A 17,971-nucleotide genomic window follows, 5' to 3' on the forward strand; every position below is an offset into this window, starting at 1 on the left:
AGATGCTGAAGCTCTGAATAGTTCTGATTTGTTTTCTCAACAGATGTGCATCCTTCAAGCCCTGAATTCACCAGATGCATATTAAATTAATCTGCACTTTTAGTTTTTATATAACACTCCACTCTAGTTTTATAAATACTCCACCACACAAAGCAGAACTTATTGGTGCTTTATGACATTAAATATTAACAGATTATCTCCACTGTGCAAAAAAAAAAAAAAAATTAAGATGCACTGTAATGAAGCCAAATGTGTGCTTGCTAAATATAGGCTGTAATATCTTCATTATTTTTAAATTGACTGATTTCTATCTAGAATGTGAAAAATAAAATTGCTCTTAACTAAAGATCCAGTGACACCTGGTACTTAAAAACATAACTCACTCAACACTTTAGAAATTAACTAGGAAATTGAAACCAATATTTGATCCTCACCCAAGGACATTTTTCCATTTTTTGTTCAGATAGAGTGGGAGGGAGAGAGAGGAAGAGAGAGAAACATCGACGTGAAAGGGACACATCGAGTGCTGCCACCCGCACAACCAGCCAGGGCCTGAGACCAACTGCAACCGAGGTACGCGCCCTTGGCGGGAACGAAACCCGGGTCTCTCTGGACCACAGGGCGAAGCTCTAACCGCTGAGCCAAATTGGCCAGGGCTGAAACCAATATTTGAATTCTAATACTGTAGTAGTTAAATAGTCCCATCTAATTTTCTGGTAATTTCACTTCTTATAAAATCATAACTTCTTCATTAACTAAAATGAACCAATTAGTGCATTACATCAGAAATTGAACTGCCATTTGACCCAGTGATCCCACGTCTAGGAATATACCCTAAGAAGCCTGAAACACCAATCAGAAAGAATATATGTACCCCCATGTTCGTAGCAGCACTATGTACAATAGCTAAGATCTGGAAACAGCCCAAATGTCCATCAGTAGACGAATGGATTAAAAAGCTATGGTACATATACACAATGGAGTACTATGCAGCTGTAAGAAAGGAAGATCTCTTATCCTTTGAGATGACATGGAGGGACCTGGAAGGTATTATCCTAAGTGAAACAAGCCAAACAGAGAAAGACAAGTATCATATGATCTCACTTATATGTGGAATATAATGAACATAACAGTCTGAGGAATGGGGTAGTCCCAGAGACGTGGAAGTGGGGTACAGACTGACAATCCCCAGAAGAGGGGGTTGGGGACGGAGATAAACCACAGAATTCATATGCATGTATGCATGAACAATGGACATGGACAACAAAGCTGGGGACAGGGTGGGAAGGGAGGGGAAGGGGGGAATCAGTGGGGGGAAAAGGAGAAACATCTGTAACAAAAATAAATTAATTAAAAAAAGAAAAGAAAGGAAAGAAAAGAAAGGAAAAGAAAAGAAAAGAAAAGAAAAGAAAAGAAAAGAAAAGAAAAGAAAAGAAAAGAAAAGAAAAGAAAAGAAAAGAAAAAGAAAAGGGCTCTGGCCAGTTTGGCTCACCAGTTAAGAGCATCGTCCTTCAAACCGAAGGTTGCAGGTTTGATTCCTGGTCAAGGGCTCTTACCTGTGTTGCAGGTTCCATTCCTGACCCCAGTAGGGGTCCTGCAGGAGGTAACCAATCAATGTGTTTCTCTCACATAAGGATTTCTCTCTCTCTCCCTCCCTCCCTTCCACTCTAACTGAAAATCAATGGGAAAATATCCTTGGGTGAGGATTAACAGAAAAAGAAGAAATGGGACTGGACTGGGATTCAGAAGACATGGGTTCCAATGTGATTCATTAGCTATACAATCTTGAGCAAGTCACTTAGCCTCTGCATTTAAGTAGTCTCAGCTATAAAATGACTCTAACTAGACCATCTCCATTTTTTCTTTTAGCTTTATGAATCCATAACATATGAAACTCAAGAAATATAAGTATTAACCAGATGGATCCCATTAAAGACAAAGTAAGCTTATGTATTGATTGATCTGGAAAGCATCTATCTCTGGAAAACCTAAGTGCTTTCACAGAAATAGACTGTTCTTGCCTCTGTTGTTATTTAACTAGGCGAAAAAGCAAACATAACCCACCAAACATGGAGTTACTAAACAATTTTTACCTCATACCCTAGATGACCAGAATATTTGGATGTCACAATACAAATTAAGGTTAAGATATTTCGAAATAATAAAGGATGTCCGGTAAGTCTAGGAAAAGACAGTTATAAAGCCAACTGAAAGCGTATTCTAGCTAATTACTACTTTGTCTATGAAGAAATAGTGTATCAGGACAGCATTTTATTGTTTTAGAATAGATATTCCCACTCTGAGTCAGAATTGGAAATAATCAGGCAACTACAGCAGCACCCATGTACTCTTCCTACTCTACCTTTGCCAGCACAAGCTTCTGGATTGCTTCTTACAGGTATAATAAGCAAACACTGGAGCTCTGGCCAAGAAATCTGCATAGCTGAAACCCTGAGCAACAATAAAATGCAAGTGGCAAAGGACCTTAACTTTAGTGATGGTTCAAAAATTCTGAATTTAGATCTCCTTTACCATCTGTAACTGTCATATGGTCAGTCCCACTTCCATTTAGCTCACACTTCCTAATCTCAAACAAAGAATTAGGTACCTCTCAGTTAATACCTAATGACCTAATATCAAACTTTTTAAAAAAAATCCTCACCAGAGGACATTTTGCATTTATTTATCTTCAGATAGACCAGGAGGGAGAGAGGAAGGAAGAGAGAGAAACATCAATGTGAGAGAGACACATTGAGTAGTTGCCACCCACACGACCCCAACTGGGGCCGGGGACAAACTGCAACCGAGGTACGTGCCCTTAGCAGGAACCGAACCTGGGATTCTCTGGTCCGTGGACCGATGCTGTAACTGCTGAGCCAAACTGGCCAGGGAGTAATATCAAATTTTTGAAAGAAAAACTCAAGGCTCTGAATAATGCTTCTAATACGTCTAAGAATATTAGAGCAATCTTTTTTTTTTTTTTTTTTAATTATTTTTCTTTATTGATTTTAGAGAAAGAGGAAGGGAAAGGGAGAGTGTGACAAAAACACCAATGAGAGAGAACACTGGCTAGCCACCTTCTGCAGGCCCACAACCTGGGGATATACCCTGACCAGGAATCAAACCAGCAACCTTCTTGCTACAGGGGTCAATGCTCAACCACTGAGCCACACCAGCTGGACGGGAAATCTCTTTTTAAAACTATCCCCACAAATTATTTTATTCATTTCAGTTTATTATAAAAATGCTTAGGTTGGATTGAGAGAAAGGAATGAATTGGCAGAGCCCAGAGAATTTTTAGGTCAGTGAAAATGCTCTGTATGATATTACAATGATGGATAAACGTTGTCATACATTTTTTTCAAACCCATAGAATGTACAACACGAACACTGAACCCTAAGTTAAATTATGAACTTTGGGTGACTATGTGTCAGTGCAGATATATCAACTGTAACAAATGTACCACTCTGTTGGGGATGCTGAAAATGAGGGAGGTTGTCTTGGCCAGTGTGACTCAGTTGGTTGGTCATGTCCCAGGCACCAAAAGGTTGCTGGTTCAATTCCCTGTCAGGGCACACACCTGCATTGTGGGCTTAATTCCAGGTAGGAAGCATGCAGGAGGCAGCAGATCAATGTTCCACTCTCACATCGATGTTTCTCTTTCTCCCCATCTCCCTTCCTCTCTTTATAAAAATCTTAAAAAAAAAAAAGAAAATGAGGGAGGGCTATGCATGTGTGGGGACTAAGGATACAGGAAATCTCTGCACCTTCCTCTCAATTTTGCTGGGAACCCAAAACTGTTAAAAAAATAATTTTTTTCAAATACCACATTAACATTTTGAGAATACAAAATAGTTTTATAATCTGGCCAGTGTGGCTCAGTGGTTAAGTATCAACCCACGCACCATGCACTGGTTCGATTCCCAGTCGAGACACATGCCCAGCTTGTGGGCCTGATCCCCAGTGGGGGGCATGTAGGAGATGGCCAATGGATGTTCTCTCTCATCAATGTTTCTATCTCCCTCTCACTTCCTCTCTCTCTAAAATCAATAAAGAAAAAAAAAACAATTGGACACCCTGCACTGGCTGGTTTGGCTTAGCAGTTAGAGTATCAGCCTAAGGACCAGAGTTGTGGGTTTGATTCCAGCCAAAGGCACGTACCTGGTTGCAGTCTGACCCCAGTCCCGGTTGGTGTCATGTGGGAGACAACCAACAGATGTGTCTCACTCACATCAATGTTTCTCTCCTCTCTCTCACTCTCTCCCACCCTCCTTCCCACTCTATCTGAAGATAAATGAAAAAATATCCTCAGGGAAGAATTAAAAAAAAAAAAACAATTGGACATCCTTGTGCAAAAACAGACATAGTCCTTAAATCTTTCACCAAAACTAACTCAAAATGGATCTTAAAACTCAATGTAAAATGCAAAACTGAAAATTCTTGTAAATAACAAGAGAAAATCTATGTGATTTTGGGTTTGGTCATGAGTTTTTAGCTACAACATCAAAAGTATGCTCAATGAAAGAAAAACTTGGTAAATTTATTACAGTTAAAAACATTTGTACTATGGCCCTGGCCGGTTTGGCTCAGTGGTTGGAGAGTGGGCCTGTAGACTGGAGAGTTCTGGGTTCGGTTCCCCCTAGGGGCATGTTCCTTGGTTGCAGTTTGTACCCAGCCTCAGTTGGGGTCATGTGGGTGTCGGCCACTCAATGTCTCTCTCTCACATCGATGTTTCCTCTCTTTCTCTTTCTCCCTCTCTCCTTCCTGTTCTATCTGAGGATAAATGCAAAAGTGTGCTCGGGTGAGGATTAAAAAAAAACACATTTGTACTACGAAAGTCACTGTTAAGAGAATAAAGACACAAGGCACAAATTGGAAGCAAAAATTTGCAAAAAACATCTGATAAAGGATTTGTACCCAAAATATACAAAAAACACTTAAGCCCAGCTGATGTGGCTCAGTGGTTGAGCGTCGACCCCATACACGGGGAGGTCACCGGTTCAATTCCTAGTCCAGGCACATGCCTGGGTTGTGGGCCCAGTCCCCGATGGCGTGTGTGCAGGGGGTGGCCAATCAATGTTCTCTCTCATCCATGTCTCTATTTCTCTCTCTCTCCCTTCCTTTCTCTCTAAAATCAATAAAGAAAAATTAAAATAAAAACAAACAAAAAACACTTAAAATTCAACAGTAAGAAAACAACCCAGCCCTGGCCGGTTTGGCTCAGCGGTTAGAGCATCAGCCTGCGGTCCACAGAGACCCGGGTTCGGTTCCCGCTAAGGGCATGTACCTTGGCTGCAGTTTGTCCCCGGCCCTGGTTGGGTCGTGTGGGTGGCGGCCGCTCGATGTGTCCCTTTCACATCGATGTTTCTCTCTCTTCCTCTCTCTCCTTCCCGCTCTATCTGAGTAAAAAATGGAAAAATGTCCTCGGGTGAGGATAAAAAAAAAAAAAGAAAACAACCCAATTTAATAAGAGGCAAAATATCTGAATAGACATCTCACCAAAGAAGATACATAGATGGCAAATAAGCATATGAAATGTGTTCAACACTGTATGTCATTACGTCATTGCAAATTAAAACACTTATTAGAATGGCTAAAGTACAAAAAAACTGATAATACTAAATACTGGCAAGGATGTGGAGCAACAGAAATGCTCATTTATTGCTGATGGGAATGCAAAATGGTATAAATAATTTGGAAAACAGTTTGGCAGTTTCCTACAAATTAAACATAGTCTTACCATAGGATCTTGCAATCACCCACTAGGTATTTACCCAAAGGAATTGAAAGGATATGTCTACACAAAACCCTGCACATGCATGTTTACAGATTTATTCATAACCACCAAAAAATGGAAGCAGTCAAGATGTCTTAGGTGAAAAGGTGAAAGGACAAACAACTGTGGTGCACCCATATAATGGAAAATTACTCAGCAGTAAAAGGGAATGAGCTATCACGCCACAAAAAGACATAGAGGAAACTTAAATGTATATTGCTAAATTAAAGAAATCAGTCTAAAAAAGTCTACATACTGTATGATTCCAACTATATAAAATTTAGGAAAGGCAAAGCTATTTAGAGACAGTAAAAAGATCAGTGGTTGCCAGGGATTCTGGGGGAAGAAGAGGAGGGCTGAATTGGTAAAACAGATAATTTTTAGGGTGGTAAAACTATATTCAGTATGAAGCATTAATCATGGAAAATGTTATTATGCAATTGTTAAAACCCACCAAACTATACAACACAAAGAGTGGACCTTAATGAAAACTATGGATTATAGTTAATAATAATGTATCAATATAGGCAATATTGGTTCATTGATTGAAACCAACGTACCACACTAATACATTATGTTATTAATGGGGGAAATGGGGAGGGAGGCGTATGTGGTTATGAGAGTTACGGAACTCTACCTGCTCAATTGTTCTGTAAATCTAAAACTTTTTTTAAAAAAGGGGGGCATCCACAATTTCAAAAAAGTAGATTTGCTCCTTTACAGAAATTCTAGTATGTAAAAAAAAAAAAATTAACTTTAAATAAAGTCAAATTTAAATTTAAATAGATTTCAATGAAAAATTATTTAACTTTTGCCCTGGCCAGTTTGGCTCAGCAGTTAGAGCATCAGTATGTGGACCAAAGGGTTGCAGGTTCAATTCTTTGTCAAGGGCACATACCTAGGTTGCAGGTTCAATCCCCGGCCCAGGTTGGGGTTGCACAGGAGGCAACCAATCAATGTCTCTCTTACACTTATATTTCTCTCTCGCTCCCCCACCCCCACGCAATGTATCTGAAAAAAACAAAAACAAAAATCAATGAGAAAATATCTTCAAATGAGGATTAACCAAAATAAATAAATAAAAATAATAATAGCTTCAATCCCTTTGTCTTTTTCCTGGATTTAGTAATACTGGTCATGACCCTGCTTACTAGCATCTACATCAGAGAGCGACAACTAGGAAATGGAGAAGATACCCAGCTGGGAAGCTGTTTTAACAGTTATGGTTAGCAATTTAGCCTGAAGAACTAAAATGAGCTCTAGTGATTATTATGGACACTCAAGCGTTCGCGCGCACACACAGAAAACACACACACACACACACACACACACACACATTTAAAACATATTCATGCCCTGGCTGGTTTGGCTCAGCGGTTAGACTGTCGGTCTGCGGTCCAGAGAGACTCGGGTTCAGTTTCCGCTAAGGGCACGTACCTTGGTTTCCGTTTGTCCCCAACCCTGGTTGGGTTGTGCAGGTGGCAGCCACTCGATGTGTCCCATTCATGTCGATGTTTCTCTCTCTCTCTCCTTCCCTCCCACTCTATCTGAACAAAAAATGGAAAAATGTCCTTGAGTGAGGATAAAAAAAAAATTTTTTTTTCACACCATTCATTAATGCTAACAAATTAAAGTGTATTTATAAATTTATCAAGAGGGACATAAATGTATGGTATTTTCATTCAGAGGCTCAAGTCCTCAATATCCCTTTTTGTGGGTTAAAGAGAACGTATAAGGTACAGAAATCAATGTGGGTCCAATGTTATTGTTCCCTAGAAATTTATGTGGCATTTTGATGGAGACATCAAACTGTAGCGTTTTGACAGGCTTACCCAGCACCCAGAGGTGTTGCACCAAGTTCTTTCTGATGGCAAGGACAATGGCTACCTGTTCATTCAACTTCTCTGGCCAAGGCAAAATCCAAGAGAATATCCCTTTCCCAGTATGTCAATGCCTCCATTGTGATGGTTGAGCTATTATTGAAGAACAATTCCCATCCCTGACACCTCAGACCCTACCATAACTACACTACCCACTCAGAGCTTCTAGGTAACTAACAGACTACAGTGGTGTAGGAGCAGTCCATCTGTTTCCCTACATCACTAGAACACTCCTGCTGAAAACAAAGTATGGCTCTCTTCTATCCAGATGGCTCTCTGTTCAGTTAGTCCATTTCTGGGATATCACACCAGTTCTACTTAGTTTCTCAAAGATGCCTGGGTCTTTATGGTCCATGTTAGATGTCAACTACTATAACCTGAACCAGTTATGGTATTTTCCAGCTCAATAAACCCAAAGCCTGACATCCAAATTTATTAAGATACAAAATGAAAAATGACAAGTATGTGCCCTATGAACTAACTATATGGTACAATTTAGATGAAAACCATAGCAACTGGCATAGATAAGGCAAAACTCACTACCGAAAAACTAAGTTTAAGTGGACTTATCACTAAATAAAAATCTCCTGTCCGGCTGGTGTGGCTCAGTGGTTGAGTATCAACCCATGTACCAAGAGATCGCCAGTCTGATTCCCAGTCAGGGCACATGCCCAGGTTGTGGGCCTGATCCCCAGTGTGGGGCATGCAGGAGGCAGCCAATCGATGTTCTCTCTCATCGATGTTTCTCTCTCTCTCTACCTATCCCTCTCCCTTCCTCTCTCTTATCAATAAAGAAAAATCAATTTAAAAAAATCTCCAGGGGAAGCTTCTCTTCTGGTTGTGACATCAAAGGGGAAAATAATGTATTCTATATCTCCAATAACCCATTTTCTTAGCATCTTCTACCAGGAGCGGACTATAGTTAAGCACTACTAACAAGAATGGTTTATTAACGAGTATTTGAAATCTTGCTTCCTGGCATATGTCCTCAGTTTGCCTCAAACTCATAAAAAAATTACTGGAAAAAAAAAAAAGAGATTGATTTATTAAGTGAACAATAACAAAGAAACATGAAGCTACCTAATGTTCACATAGTCTGAAAAAACAATTACTTTTAACCAATGTCTCTGATCTTTCTGTGTAACTCAGGATAACAAAGCAAGTTGTTTTGCTTACATGTTCACTGATATAGCTGAAATTATATAACCTACATTTGAGGATTTTTATTTTTGAAAAATAATCTGATGAATTCAATGCCACAAAACATGAAAGGTTGAGATAATAAGAAATCTGAGACAGATGGCATCTCATTTCCTGAGTCCATCCTGAACACAATCTCAATAATGTCAAAACCCAATTTAGCTATCCAAATAAATAATCTCCCAAATTGAAAATGGTAATTCTACCCTGGTCGGGTAGCTCAGTTGGTTAGAGCGTCACCTCCATGGTTGTAGGTTTGATCCCAGGTCAGAACATATACAAGAAACAACTAATAAATGCATAAATGAGCTGAGAAATAAATCATTGTTTTTCTCTTTCTTTATCTCCCTCTAAAAATCAATAAAAAAGAAAATGGTAATTCTAAAATAAATGCATTCGTTTTTTTCCTCCCAGCTTCTCAAAATTTTTATATTAGGCAGAAATGAACAGAGAGAAGTTAGATGTTTAAAAAATATTCAAGCCCTGGCCAGTTTGGCTCAGCAGTTAGAGCGTCAGCCTGCGGACCAGAGTAGTGGGTTCGCCAGGCCAGTGTGGCTCAGTGGTTGAGTGTCAACCCATGCATCAAGAGGTCACCAGTTTGATTCCCGGTCAGGGCACATGTCCAAGTTGTGGGCCCGAACCCCAGTGGGAGACATGCAGGAGGCGGTCAATCAATGTTATTTCTCATTGATATTTCTCCCTCTCCCTTCCTCTCTCTCTAAAATTAATAAAGAAAAAAAATTATTAAAAAAAAAACAAAGAGTCGTGGGTTCGATTCCAGTCAAGGGCATGTACCTCAGTTGTGGTTCGACCCTGGCCCTGGCTGGGGTGATGCAGGAGGCAACCAGTCAATGTGCCTCTCTCACATCGATGTTCCCCCCCCAACTCCCTCCCTCCCACTCTATCTCAGATAAATAGAAAAATATTCTCAGGTAAGGATTAAAATAAATAAGTAAATAATAAAAATGTATCATTCCGCAAATTCTAAAATTCTTTCATGAAACTCTACTTCCACTTATCTGAAGCTAATGAAGCAGTTTTTATCAAGATTGGTGATATTGAAATCTGTCTATGATATCAGCCTTTTTCCCCAAGATATAATGATTATTTACCCTTATTACAGAAGATCACATCATATTATTTTTTTCAAAAGTTTTAAAATAGAAACAAGCTTTGGAAGAATATTCACAATGCCTGGCATTTTTAAAACATTTCCACAGTAATTTTTACTCCTGATTTGGCAGCACCAATAAAATTAACTGTACCTTTGTTCATTATTTGATTCCAGTATATGGTATATAAACATTCCCAATCTTTCCTAAAACTTTCTGAGATCATCCAAGTGATGGATATTAAAGGAAGGTTTAGTCATTTTTAAATTTCCTGACAAGCAAATTCCATAACTGACAACTGCGAAGATCCTTGAAACAGCCACACACTTTGGACAAGGTCATTGAGAAAAGTATCATCTCTAACAATCTCTATTATTGCCTATAATTTAGATAGATAGTTTTATTCTAACACCTAGTATCCTCTTATACTATAATACATGGTTTATTCAAGTTTAATGAGAAGACAGTGAAAAATTGGAGCTTCTGATAGTTTTATCAACAAAGCAAGATAATACATTCTCAAATTTTGGATTAGAAAGATGATGAAAAAAATGATCCAGGAAAAACCTTAAAGATACACTAAATACTTTAATTTACACTCTTTAAAAAAGCCATTTAGAAAGTTGAATACTCTTACAAAAAACACCAACTATCCCTGGCAAGTTTATCTCAGTGGTTAGAGCATCGGCCAGCAGACCAAAGAGTCACAGGTTCGATTCTGGTCAAGGGCACGTACCTCGGTTGCAGTTTGTCCCTGGCCCTCGTTGGGGTTGTGCAGGAGACAACCAGTTGACATGTGTCTTTCTTTTTTCTTTCTTTCTTTCTTTTTTTTTTTTATATATTTTTAAAAAATTTTTTTATCCTCACCCAAGGACATTTTTGCATTTATCTTCAGATAGAGCGAGAGGGAGAGAGGGAGGAAAAGAAAGAAACATCGATGTGAGAGAGACACATCAACTGGTTACCACCCACACAACCCCAACCAGGGCCAGGGACAAACTGCAACCGAGGTACGTGCCCTTAGCGGGAACCAAACCAGGGACTCTCTGGTCCGCAGGCCGACGGTCTAACTGCTGAGCCAAACTGGCCAGGGGAAGAAAAGGAGGACATCTGTAATACTTATAACAATAAAAATAAATAAATATGTCCGGCCAGTGTGGCTCAGTGGTTGAGCATCGACTCATGCACCAAGAGGTCACCAGTTCGATTCCCAGTCAGGACACATGCCCAGGGTGTGAGCCCAATCCCCAATGGGGGGCATGCCGGAGGCGGCAATCGATGTTCTCTCTCATTGATGTTTTTATCCCTTTCTCCTTCTCACTTCCACTCTCTCTAAAAAAATCAACAAAAGAAAAAAAATCTTTTTAAGTAAATAAGTAAATAAGTAAAAAACTACAACTACCAAAAAACACAATTTCAACTTTTTTTAAAAAAGGTATGAATACTTTATTAATAATTTTAAATATGTCCATCCATTTATCAATTTGATGAATATGTGTTGCTTATTATATAGCTGCAGTGGTGGATAAAATTTAAAATAGTATTTCTGCCTCAAGGAGCATACAATATAGTTGGAGATTTTTATCAGAATTTTTTTTTAAGTTCAATCCTGTTTAAAAGATAGAGACATGGAAGAAAATATATTTGAAATTTTCTCTCTAAATTATGCACGATCTATAAACCTCTCTAAAAAGTGATCCTGGTCTGGCAGGTGTAGCTCAGTGGCTGAGCAGTGATTGACCCATGCATCAAGAGATTGCCAATTCGATTCCCAGTCAGGACACATGTCCAGGTTGTGGGCCCAATACCCAGTGTGGGGCATGCAGGAGGCAGCCAGTCGATATTCTCTCTCATTGATGTTTCTATCTCTCTCTCCTTCTCCCTTCCTCACTAAAAAAATCAATATAGGAAAAAGAAAAATTTTTTAAGTGATCCTGAACAAACATTTTCCCCACTTTTCTTTTTCTTTTAAAATCTTCACCCAAGAATATTTTTCCATTTATCTTCAGATAGAGTGAGAGGAAGAGAGGGAGAGAGAGAGAGCGAGAGAAACATCGATGTGAGAGGGGCACATCCATTGGTTGCCTCTCTCAGAATTCCGACCAAGGCTGGGACTAAACTTCAACCAAGGACAGGACCAAACCCCAACTTAGGTACATGCCCCTGACCAGAACTGAACCCACGAATCTTTCATTTGAGGGCCGATGCTCCAACCGCTGAGCCAAACCAGCCATGGCTATTCCCACTTTTCACACAAAAAAACTATTATAAGCAAGATATTTGATTTTTATCCTTTGAGTATAAAGTACATTTAAAAATTAGCCCTGGCACGTTTGGCTCAGTGGCTGAAGCATCAGCCTGTGGACCAGAGAGTCCTGAGTTCGGTTCCTGCCAGGGGCAAGTACCAAAAAAAAAAAAAAAGGCAGCACCATTTTAGCCCTGGCCGGTTTGGCTCAGCAGTTAGAGTGTCGGCCTGCGGTTCGGAGAGACCTGGATTCAGTTCCCGCTAAGGGCACGTAGCTCAGTTGCAGTTTGTCCCCGGCCCTGGTTGGGTCGTGTGGGTGGCAACCACTCGATGTGTCCCTTTCACGTCGATGTTTCTCTCTCTCTCTCCCTCCCACTCTATCTGAACAAAATATGGAAAAGTGTCCTCGGGTGAGGATAAAAAAAAAAATTAAATGTTACATCATTCCACTTTCATTTATTTTACAGGTTATACATATAAGAATTCTGTAAGTTTTGCTAATAGTTTAAACCTAATTAAGATGAGTCATGCCACTGATGTTGATTTTAATCTTAAATTACAATTTTCTATTTTATGCCCCAATTTTAATTCTCTTCAGAGACACGAGATGTTAATTAAAATTTACATAAATTACTTTTTAAATGTTTTTCTTATCAATCCATACTATATATATCACAAATTTCAGGAAACCTTGAAAACATTATTGGTCTTTTGAGTAAGTGCACATATTGTTTTATTTTATTTTTTTAATTTTTGTTGTTCTTTACTGATTTTAGAGATAGAGGAAAGGAGAGGGAGAGAGAGATAGAAACACGGATGAGAGAGAACATCAACTGGCTGCCTCCTACATGCCTCCCACTGGGGATTGGGCCAACAACCTGGGCACATGCCGGATGGGGAATGGAACCAAGACCTCCTGGTGCATGGGTCAATGCTCAACCACTGAGCCACACCAGGCCAGCTATTCTGCTTTATTTTTAAGAGTTTTAAGAAACTACTGATAACTGAATCTCATGCTACTTATGATAAACTTCTATAAATCACTGAAAGTCTTGTTGTATACATATGTTTAGAAATATTATTATCCAATTCCCTACCTATCTCAAACCTCATTCCACAAAAAACTGAGCTACCTTGACTGTGTAAGATTAATAATTCTTTCAATTAGGTGATTCCATTTAAAGTGGGCAGTTAAACACAGTATCCCCCTTACAATACTGGTAAGAATTTCTTCTCACTTTATAAAGAAAATTAATCTCTGGTAGGTTCCATGGCTTGCCCAAGGTCAACAACTAGCCAGTGGCAGTCTGGTTCAATCCCAGATTTACCTACCTCACAGCCAAAACTTCCACTTGACCACAATTATCTCCTTAACAGATTAAGAGACTGGCTCAAAAGCAGACAATCCCGTCTCTCTGAACAAATCTATTCTAAGACATCACCACACTTACAATTCAATCACTGATTGAAATAAAAATGAGAAGCATCATTCTGCTTCATTTAAACTAGGGCAGGCTTGCCCTGGCCAGTTTGGTTCAGCGGTTGGAGCATCCGTCTGCGGAGGGGAGAGTCCCGGGTTCGGTTCCACTAGGGGCATGTTCCTTGGTTGCAGTTTGCCCCAACGGGTTGGGGTTCTGTGGGTGGCAGCCAGTCCGTGCCTCTCCCACACAGATGTTTCTCTTACCCCCCCCCCCCCCAATCTGAAGATAAATGCAAAAAATGTCCTCTGGTGAGGATTAAATAAACAAACAAACAAACTAGGGCAGGCTTACTGTCAGGTAAAAAAAAAAGGTTGGAAAAGGCTTGCCTGAACATGTCTCCCCTAGACCTCTATATCTATACGGCTTTTCTAACCTATTTTTTAAAAATATATACGCATATCTACCAAACAAGGCTATGACGGACTAGCCTACAGTTGGGTGATTTTCAGAACTGCACCTTTCTAAGACAATTTATACGATTAATTATGGAACCAAGAGATGTTGAATATGCTATTCTGACCCTTTCCAAACATTTGAAGTATCATTTAGAGGCAACAAACCCAGTTCCACGCTCTTTTGCTATGTGATGCCTGCCCACTTGCGGGGTACCGCTCCCCGGACGATGCTGGGGCAAGAGCAGTAAAGGGAGAAGTGGGGGAAGCACACGGAAGTTGGGTGGAAGGAGGTCTCCTTATCCACTCTTCTGCCCTAGCTCTGCCAAGGGCGGCTCCGCACGGTGCCCAGACGACTCACAATCCTCCAAAACCTCAAAACCGGGCTATGTCCCAGTGGGGTGGGCAGGGGAAGCAAGTAACGTAAGCTTTGGATTGCCCCAACCACCCTGCCGAGGTCCCTACCCTTCTTTTGGCCCCGGAGGATGCTCCTCATTTCAGAGCGAGCCCTCCAGGTGGCAAACTCCCAGTCCACACCGGATGAAGTCTTTTGCATCCAAGAGGGCGCCTCCTCTTCAACCTTCACCCAGCCACCCGAAACTCTCCGCCCGCGGTGTCCACCAGTCCCGCCTCTCCACCCCCGCAACCCTCTACACACACACACACTCGCTGGCCTGCGCCCCACCCAGGATGTTGGCGTCCCCCTCCCCGACCTGGGGAAGGACCCCCCACCAGCCACCACAGACACACAGACACACAGACACACACCCACCTCAGGCTCCAGCCTCCCAGACCCCGTCGAAGCCGGAGCAAGTACCTGGTCTGGCGGTGCTCCGGGGCTCAGAAGGGGCGGACGCAGTCCCCTCCCAGAGGCGCCGAGCGCTTCTCTACCCACCCCCAGTCGTGGCTTGTCTCTTTCCCAGGAACCGGAGGGAGGAGAGGTGTGGGAGGGGAGGGGGAAGGAGAGGAGCCGAGGGGCGGCAGGGGCCGAACCGGAACCACTAGCGCTGGCCCCACCCTCGGCCTGGAGCAAAGCACCCGGACGCTCTGGATAGGACAAACTTAAAGCAGGCAGCAAGAAATGGACACCACCACTTCCGGGTCATCCCCGCTACTGCCCCTCCTTAGCAACCGCGTGTGGTTGCTAAGCGGAAGTGCCTTAAAGACAACACCCTCATTTCTTCTGGGACTATCTGGAGGTAGATGGGAGCCCGTCCTCTTCTTTGGCAACACCCTTCTACTTTCTGCTCCTGGTGCTACAGCGCACGCTGCATAGCCTGAGATACAAAGCCCATTCTACTTTTCTCTTAATCGGTACCCACCCCTCGACCCCCATCCCCCAGCCACTAGAAAAACCTGCTTCCTCCCACTGAGTCCCAGGCCAACCCACTGGCTCCTCTTAAGGCTCTCTCTGGTCCCTTGTGGGAGTAATCTTTTCTGGCAGTTTAGCAAGCATCTCCCTCTTGTGGATTTTCAGTTGTGTTTCAATTGGGTTTTTTAAATCTTAAGTGTTACAAAAGCTTCCTCATGCACTTCGTTCTCCTTTGACAGCCCCTCAAATGGAATGGTGAGTTTTGTCTTCCCCTATCTTTTAGTAAGGATTGTACATGTTTGTGTATGATCTGGAAATAACCTAGTCAAGTGAAAGAGAAAACAAAAGATTCACTGTAAATCAAGTGAAGTGACTTTAAAATTTTTTTCCTTTATTGATTTGAGAGAGAGAGAGAGAGAGGGAGAGAGAAACATTGATGAGAGAGAACATTGATTGGCCGCCTCCTGCATGTCCCCCACTGGGGATCGGGCCCACAACCTGGGCATGTGTCCTGACCGGGAATCGAACCAGTGACTTCTTGGTCAATGCTCAACCACTGAGCTACACCAGCAGGACCAAGTGAAGTGATTTTAATCCTTAAATGAAAAGCAAAGAGAAAAGGCCAAAGGAAGCTCATAATCAAGATTGGGAAGGAGGAAGAAATTTAATCCTCCACTCAGAAAAAAACTTTCACTCCTGCCCCTGTAGCTCAGTTGGTTAGGGCATCCTTCTCATATGCCAAGGTTTCCAGGTACCATCCTCTGTCAGGGCACATACAAGAATCAACCAGTGATTGCATAAATAAGTGGTCCCTGGCCTTGGTAGGGGTCATGCGGGAGGCAACCAATTGATGTGTCTCTCTCACATGGGTGTTTCTCTCTCTCTCTTCCCCTCCCTTCCACTCTATCTGAAAATAAGTGGAAAAAATATCCTTAGGTGAGGATTTTTAAAAATAATAATAATAAATTCTTTTTTTATAGTCCTCACTGGAGGATTTTTTTCTATTTATCATCAGATAGAGTGGGAGAGAGGGAAATAGGGGGGAGAGAGAGAGAAACATTGATGCAAGACAGACACATCGACCAGCTGCCTCGGCATGACCCGGCCAGGGCTGGGGAAGAACTGCAACTGAGGTACATACCCTTGACCGGAATCAAACCCAAGACTCATTGACCCATGGGCTGACATTCCAACCACTGAGCCAAACTGGCCAGAGCAATAATAAATAAATTGTAAGACACTGCTCTCAGATCTAGACTAGATCTCAAATACCCTTCGAAGTCAGTACAGTAAATTCATCCTTTAGATATGACCTCCAGCCTTTTTTCTCAGTTCTTAAAAGCATTAAAAAAAATTTTTCCCCTTTATTGATTTTAGAAAGGGAGAGGGAGAGAGTGAGAAACATCGATGAGAGAGAACATCGACTGGCTGCCTCCTGCATGCCTCCCATTGGGGATCGGGCCCACAACCTGGGCATGTGTCCTGACTGGGAATCGAATTGGCGACCTCTCGGTGCATGGGTCAACAACAAACCACTGAGCCACACCATGGAGTTCTATTGGCGTCACCAAATATAAAAGATACAAAAAATATAGTCTAATAATTAATGACTACTTGGATCAGTTACAAGAAATGTAGCCAAATTTATTTATTTATTATTTTTTTTAATCCTCACCCGAGGACATTTTTCCATTTTTTGTTCAGATAGAGCGGGAGGGAGAGAGAGGTAGAGAGAGAGAAACATCGATGTGAAGGGACACATCGAGTGGCTGCCACCCGCACGACCAACCAGGGCCGGGGACAAACTGCATCCGAGGTACGTGCCCTTAGCGGGAACCGAACCCAGGTCTCTCCGGACCGCAGGCCGACACTCCAACCGTTGAGCCAAACCGGCCAGGGCGCCAAATTTATTATTTATGTGCCTAAGCAATACACAACACAAAAGACACATATCCTCAATACACAAGGGACTTAAGAGAAACTAATTTAAGGTATATGTGACATTAACAATAAAATGTCTAGCCTTAGGAAGAGAAAGCTAAAAATGTAACATCTTTAAATACTTGAAGGTTGCCTGCCCGTGTGGTTCAGTGGTTGAGCGTCAACACATGCACCAATAGGTCACCGGTTCAATTCCCTGGTCAGGGCACATGACCAGGCTGTGGGCCTGATCCCCAGTGGGGGACATGCAGGAGGTGGCCAATTGATGGTCTCTCTCATCGATGTTTCTATCTCTCTCTCCTTCTCTCCCTTCCTTTCTCTCTAAAAGCAATAAAAAAAATGTTTAAAAAGTAAATAAATACTTGAAAGTTGACACCTAGCTGGAGTGGCTCAGTGCATTGAGCATTGTCCCATGGACTCAGAGTTCTGGGTTCAATTTCCAGTCTGGGCACATCCCCGGGATGTGCACAACCTGGTGCTCAATCCCCAATAAGGGACGAGCAGGAGGCAGCCAGTTGATATCTCTGTCTCACATTGATGTTTCAATCTTTCTCACTAAAATAATCAATAAGAACATATTTAAAATTTTTTAAATACTTGAAGGTTGTCATGTGAAAGAAATAACTTGTTC

At 41.5% G+C, this 17,971-nt stretch overlaps 1 protein-coding gene across 7 annotated transcripts in view; it reads right to left on the reverse strand.

Annotated features, from left to right (window-relative positions):
- The window catches only part of CSNK1G1 (casein kinase 1 gamma 1), a 183,769-nt gene that overhangs the window by 149,584 nt on the left and 16,214 nt on the right, over positions 1-17,971 (reverse strand). The window contains exon 1 of one of the 7 annotated variants that reach the window (XM_036253537.1): positions 14,905-15,006. The exons of 5 other annotated variants lie outside the window; for them this stretch is intronic. The gene's annotated coding sequence lies outside the window, so the exon portion shown is untranslated. Of the gene's footprint in view, positions 1-14,859; positions 15,007-17,971 lie in introns of those variants that run through there. One more of the 7 variants, XM_036253527.1, reaches the window with a different exon arrangement.

Source organism: Molossus molossus, unplaced genomic scaffold (assembly GCF_014108415.1).
Source record: "Molossus molossus isolate mMolMol1 unplaced genomic scaffold, mMolMol1.p scaffold_m16_p_1, whole genome shotgun sequence".
NCBI lineage: Eukaryota > Metazoa > Chordata > Mammalia > Chiroptera > Molossidae > Molossus > Molossus molossus.